Consider the following 7500-nt stretch of genomic DNA (forward strand, 5'->3'; position numbering starts at 1 on the left):
ATATCATTTGTGGGTGCAGCTAACTCCCCATGAGGTAACTGGATGATTTTCCAAGGCAAAAGAGCCCCTGACCAATTAGAAACAAAAATAAATAGAAACATAGTTCCAATAAAGGGAACCCACGGACCATATTCTTCTCCAATCTGAGTTTTGCTCACGTCTCGAATGAATTCAAGGACATATTCAAAGAAATTCTGACCGTCAGTAGGAATGGTTTGTGGATTTCGAACAGCTATAATGGCTGAAACTAATAAAATAGCAATTACAACCCAAGAAGTAATAAGTACTTGGGCATGGACTTGGAAACCCCCTATTTGCCAATAGAAATGTTGGCCTACTTCCACAGCCGATATATCGTATAATCTTTTTAATGTGTTGATGGAACATAATAGAACATTCATATTGCCCTCTGAAAGAAATACAACTTTAAAAGGAATTATTTTGATTCAACCATCTCTTTTTCGGCTTGTCTACTTCAATTTTTGATTTTGAATACCAACTAATCACATAATATCTCCGGTTATTCTTTTTTGCGCGATTCAGTAATAGTATAGTAACCGATTCCATAAATCTATGGAGTTCCCCAAACCAAATAATTTATTTATCTTATCTTATTATTAATCAAAAATTTCGTATATAGCTAGAACGACCCTCACAAATTGCAAATACTAATTTGGTAAGAATTAATCGGATTGAAGCTATAGCATCATCATTAGCTGGAATCGAAATATCCGCGAGATCCGGTTCACAATTTGTATCGATTAAACAAATCGTTGGAATTCCCAAAGTGATACATTCTCGAAGAGCCGTATATTCTTCTTGCTGATCAACGATTATTACAATATCGGGTAACCCCGTCATATATTTAATGCCGCCCAGATATGTTTCCAAGCGAGATAATTGTCTCTTCACCATAGCGGCATCTCTTTTCGGAAGACAGTTGAGTCTCCCCGTCTTTTGTTCCGTTCTCAAGTCCCTGAACTTATGAAGTCTCCTTTCTGTAGTATACCAATTCGTTAACATACCACCGAGCCATTTTTTATTAACATAATGACACCGAGCTCTTATTGCAGCCCGCGCTACTGAATCAGCTGCTTTATTTTTGGTACCAACAATTAAGAATTGTTTTCCGCTACTTGCTGCATCAAAAACTAAATCACAAGCTTCTGATAAAAAACGAGCAGTTCTAGTAAGATTTGTAATATGAATACCCTTACGCTTTGCAGATATATAAGGTGCCATTCTAGGATTCCATTTCCTAGTACCATGGCCAAAATGAACTCCTGCTTCCATCATCTCTTCCAAAGTTATGTTCCAATATCTTTTTGTCATTTATCCCCACACTTTCTCTCTTTTTTTTTTTTCAAATAAAAAAAAGAATTTGAAAAAAAGAGATCAGGTATCCTGAAATAGAAATAAATAATTGTTCCGATGGAACCTTCTCTTCTACCGAAGATTGGCCGTTGATACACGATCAGGCCATTCATTTTTTTCTATTCGTTATTATCTTTATTACTATTACCAAATAAAATGACCGCGTTGAAAGGAAAGAATCCGCTCTTAGGAATGATTAAATCCTCGAAATGATTGCTCTGATATATCACATAAATTCTTTGAAATGGAAAAATCAAATAATTCTCTGTGGTGGAACAAAATATCTCTCATTTCTCCCTCGAAAATTCTTTTTTTTTTCAAAGTAATCTTGTTATGTTGCCTTGGCCTTGAACGGTGCATTAATCTTTTGAATCCGGTACCAACGGGTATCGTCCCTCCTAAAACAACGTTCTCTTTCAGACCTTTCAACCAATCGATACGACCCCGGAGAGCGGCCTTTGCTAAAACTCGAGCAGTTTCTTGAAAACTGGCTTCGGATATAAAACTTTGAGTATTCAGAGATGTTTTCGTTATTCCCAATAATAGGGCTCGGTAACAGATCGCTTCTTCCAAAGCACGTCCCGTTCGTTCAGCTCGCAACAATCCAATTAGTTCACCGGGTGAAAAAACATTAGACATTCCATCTTCTGAAACCAATACTTTTGATGTTATTTGACGCACAATAATTTCTATATGTCTATTATGGATCTGCACCCCCTGGGATCGATAAACCTTTTGGATCTTATTAACCAAAGAAATACGACTTTGCGCTATAATTAGCTCAGCACCAATCAAGAATCCCCAGGGAATGCCAAGAATTCTTGTTATACGCTCGTTCCAACCCTCAACTCTCTTTTCTAGGTTCATCGATATTGAATCAATCGAACGCACTTCTAATACCTGTTCCACTTTTGGAAGACCCTGTGTTATATCACCAGATCTCGATTTTTCATATATAAATGTAAGTAATATATCTCCTTCATAAAGCATTTCTCCATAATGGCCATGAACAGTTGCTCCTGGAGTCGCCAAATAAGGGTTAGCCGATCTTATTACTACAGAATCAATTTGAACAATTAGAACTTGACCCGATTTTAGGTGTGGTTCGTTTTTAGCTATACATACATTTTCACAAAGAAATTGCCCAAGGTTAATTATTGTATATGCTTTTTCACAAGAATTATGATGATAATTATGATAGAGAACATGCCAATTAAAATGGAATGGATTCAAAACGATGTTACTGCATAGATCAGGCTTATAAATTCTCCCGTTTTCGCTCATTAAATAATATTTAAATACTTGAAAAGTTTCCTTTAAATTGTCAAGTTGCAAATATTTAGTTATCGAGATCTGATTATGAGTTATTAAACGGTAAAATGAATAAAACTTTGCAACTTGAAGGGCTATTCCTAAAGGGCCTAACGAATTCCTAATTGGAATTAGAGGATCTCTTTTAATTGATTCTTTTATCACATTGTGATATTTTACATCGTTGAATGGGACCATTTGAAAACAATGATCCGATGACAAAATTATCAAAGATCGGCATTCCTTATTTCTATTCAACATACGAATAGTTCCGTGATTTTGGCTAAGGGATTGTTGAATCTTTGCCTTGGAATAAATAGAATAAAATGGATTGATATTAGTGCGATCTGACTCATTATCAGCGATCAATCTTGAACCGGAGAGATCATTCCTTTTTCTGATATACGAAATATGGGATTTCACTAAGTCAATTCTTAGAAAATCTCGAATCAAACCATTTGTACTTACTTCAACAAAAGAAGCGCGGGTCTCTTCAATAGAAGAAATTCTTTTGTCTCGATCCCAATTCAAGACTAAACAAGTCCGAACTAATTGAATGCTTGTGTCAGAAATTCCCTGAATTGGTTTTCCATTTCCATAAAGAATATAATTGACAACTTGAAGTTCCAGATTATCCCTTTCCCGCAACAGATCCTGGGGGAAAAGTTTTACTAAATTTATACCATCCGCTATTTCATATATAATTACGGGTCGAACTAAAACAAAATACTTTTTCTTGGTAGGTGTGATCCATTGGACATAGATCCAATTTTTAAATTTTTTTGATTCCGTAGAATTTTTTTTTTTTACCGTTCCGAGTGGTATCAAGATGCCGCTGTGTCGGGATATCTTATCCATCTCTCCAGGAAAATAGATATCCCCAGAAAAGATTTTTAATTCAATCCTTTTTTTTTTCTTCTCCACTCGAACCAATCCGCCTACTCGACTTCTTATATTGACAGTGATTGGTGTATCTACTCCAATGATACTATTGTTTCGTACCATTATGGAAGAAGATTCAGGTAAAATATGCACTTCCTCGGGAATGAAAAAAAATCGATCTACTTTCATTTGGTATTTTGGCTTCAATTCTTTGACTCCTCGATACTCAATTAAATCCTCTTTTTTGAAAATGGAATGAACTCCTATAGTCCTATATTTAGTAATTCCTGAACTCTTTTTTCTGTATTGAGGATCATCGAAATAAGCAAGAATACTATTTCTACGAAAAATGCCATTGAGAGGTATTTCAATCGAGATACCGGAAGGGGGCATTAGTTCTTTGTCTCGTTCTTGAATCGATTGGAATGGAATGATTAATCTATTTCTTCGCCTCTTTGCCAATAAATCCGAATTCTCGTGGAGAATAGCAGGATATATGAAATTAAAATGACCCATACATAGGATTCGATTAAGCCCTGAATAATCAGGAATCCCGCTTTTTTTTTTATCAGAAGGATTTGAACTAAAGAATTTGTGTCTTACTTGAACTTGATCATTACTTACTACAAGGTTAGAAATATATCTTCCTCCGGCAGAAGGAGAATGAATGTTCATTTGATCTTGATCCTTGTGGAGTGAAAAAGAGATTACACCGGACCTGCACGACCTTCCTGATAATATCCATAAATGACTTGTTTTTGGTAAGATATGGACATTACTATATGTAAATTCGGGTGCATGATACACATCGGTACTCCAATGCATCTCTCCCTCTGAGTCAGAATAAATATGCTTTCGAACCCTCTCTTTAAAATTAAAAGTGTATGTTCCCGCGCGAATCTCAGCAATCACTTGTTCTGATTCTACATATTGATCGTTTTGAACTAATAGAAAACTTTTTGGTGGAATAGTCACGTTATGTATAATATTTTCACTTTCAATAGTTACATACAAGTCTATATAACATAGAAAAGCAGGGTGCCCATGACGTGTACGTGTAGGATGAACCAAATCCTCATTGAATTTGATTTTTCCATTAGAGGGGGCTCGTACATGTTCTGCAGTACCCCCTGTGAATACTCCGCCAGTATGAAAAGTTCTTAATGTTAGTTGAGTGCCTGGTTCTCCAATAGATTGACCCGCAATAATACCTACAGCTTCTCCCAGTTCCACCAGGTCGCCATGAGTAGGACTCCGGCCATAACACAATCGGCAGATCCAAGATGTACTCCTACAAGTAAAGGGGGTTCGAATAGATATTGGTTGTGTTTGAAAGGTTATGAATCGATTGACAAGTCCAATCCCAATATCTTGATTTCGAATGGCAATGCATCGTGAACCTATATATATATCGTCTGCTAATACACGACCAATTAAAGTTTGTATCAAAATTCTTTCCGGCATCATCCCATTTCGAGGACTCACAGAAATCCCTCGAATGGTGCCACAATCCGTTCTACGTACAACAATGTGTTGAACCACTTCAACAAGTCTGCGGGTAAGATATCCAGCATCTGATGTTCGTACAGCAGTATCCACAACTCCTTTGCGGGCTCCGTAGCAAGAAATGATATATTCTGTTAAAGACAGTCCTTCACGTAAATTGCTTTGAATGGGTAAATCAATCATTTGTCCTTGTGGATCCGACATTAATCCTCTCATACCTACTAATTGGTGTACTTGAGATGCATTTCCTCTAGCTCCCGAAAAAGACATTATATGGACTGGATTAAAAGGGTCAGTCATCCTAAAATTAGGATTCATTTCTTGTCGCAAATATTCACTTGTAGCATACCATATCTCAATGGATTGGCGTAATTTTTCTACCGCATGCACATTCCCATAATGATGGTGTTTTTCCAAAATCAAACTTTGTTGTTCAGCATCTTGTACTAGCCATCCCTTAGAAGGTATTGTTAAAAGATCATCAATTCCTAATGAAATGGATGTAGCAGTAGCTTGCCGGAACCCCAGAGTTTTTACTTGATCCAGGATGTGTGATGTATATGCCATTCCGAAGTGATCTATTAATCTGCTAATAAGTCGTTTAATGGCAGTTCCGTCTATCACTTTATTGTGAAAGACTAGATTGGCCCGTTCTGCCATAAGTACCTCCATATTCCGCTTAGTGGGGTTCGGTTCGACAATGGGTTTGAGTCAATGATTGGAAAACTTCCTTTTATTCATCTTGATTCGTGTAGAAATTTAAGAACTAGGATCCTAGTTGAACCGGAGAAACCCGAATTCACACCGGTATCATAAATTTACTTAGCTTAGATACGATACATACGATCTATATGATTAGATACTATATGAATAGGCCCTGCAAAAGCCTTGGATAGCTTCTTCGATTTCTCGATAAAAAGAAATATGACCAACAGTGGTTCGAATGTATATACAACGAATTTCTTTTTTTATACTTCTTACTACTAGATAGTGCCCATAAATCTCATGATAGGTACCCAAAGATTCGTAGTGAACTTCGATAGGAACTTCTCTTGAAGAAATAACACATTGATCTAGTCGCCACCGAAGCCACAAAGGACTATCGAAATTTATTCTTTTCTGTCGATAAGCTCCAATTGCATCATAGGAATTAGAAAAAAAAGGTTCTTTTTCTTTCGTATACTTATAGTTATTATCGTAAATTCTTTCATTTTTATAATTTCTGCGATTACACGGATTATACCTGTTTGCACAAATACCTCCACGATTCCCGCTCGTTAATATGTAAAGCCCAATAAGCATATCTTGAGTTGGTACGGAAATGGGATCACCAATAGCCGGAGACAAGAGATTCATATGGGAAAACATAAGTAAACGAGCTTCTGCTTGAGCCTCCAAAGATAAAGGCACATGAACAGCCATTTGATCCCCATCAAAGTCTGCATTGAATCCCTTACAAACTAATGGATGTAAACAAATAGCACGTCCTTCCACTAAAATGGGTTGGAATGCCTGTATGCCTAATCTATGCAGAGTAGGCGCTCTATTCAGCAATACGGGATGCCCTTGCATAACCTCTTGAAGTATTTGCCATACAATCGGTTCTTTTTCCCGAATTTTACTCTTAGCAACTCCTATGTTTGAAGCAAAATGTTTTTTAATTAGACCGCGAATTACAAATGTCTGGAAAAGCTCTATTGCTATTTCGCGGGGCAATCCACATCGATGTAATGAAAGTGAGGGACCTACGACAATGACAGAACGCCCCGAATAATCAACCCGTTTGCCAAGCAGAGTCTCGCGAAATCTTCCCTCTTTGCCCTCAATTACATCTGAAAACGACTTGTAAACCTTATTATGACCGTCCCTCATTGGTTGTCCGCGGATTCCATTATCAAGAAGTGTATCCACGGCTTCTTGTACCAATTTCTCTTGACACATTACTAATTCCCCTGGCGTCGATCTACTTGTTGTTAATAGATCGATAAGAGTATTGTTCCGATAGATAACTCTTCGATAGAGTTCATTAATATCCGAGCTCATTAGTTTACCCCCACCTATTTGAATAATTGGTCTCAATTCGGGAGGAAGAACTGGTAATAGACATAAAACCATCCATTCTGGTTCTATATTTGTTCGAATAAAATGCTTAGCTAATTCCATGCGTCGAACCAAAAAATTCTTTCTTCTTCCAACTTTTCGATCTTCCCATTCATTGCCCGTGGATCCCTCTTCCCCTAATTCTTTCCATTCTATCAACGAAGAATCTATAAGATTTCTCAAATCCAGATCGGCTAATTGTTCTCGGATAGCACCTGCTCCAGTAGAAATTTCTCGATTTCGAAATGTATCGAAACCTTGGATAGTAAAAAAAAGTGGGATGCTGTATTTCCAGGATTGGATTTCATATTCGAATGAACCTCGTAA

This window comes from Neltuma alba, unplaced genomic scaffold (assembly GCF_004799145.2).
Source record: "Neltuma alba isolate B1F8T4 unplaced genomic scaffold, ASM479914v2 tig00000610_pilon, whole genome shotgun sequence".
Lineage (NCBI taxonomy): Eukaryota > Viridiplantae > Streptophyta > Magnoliopsida > Fabales > Fabaceae > Neltuma > Neltuma alba.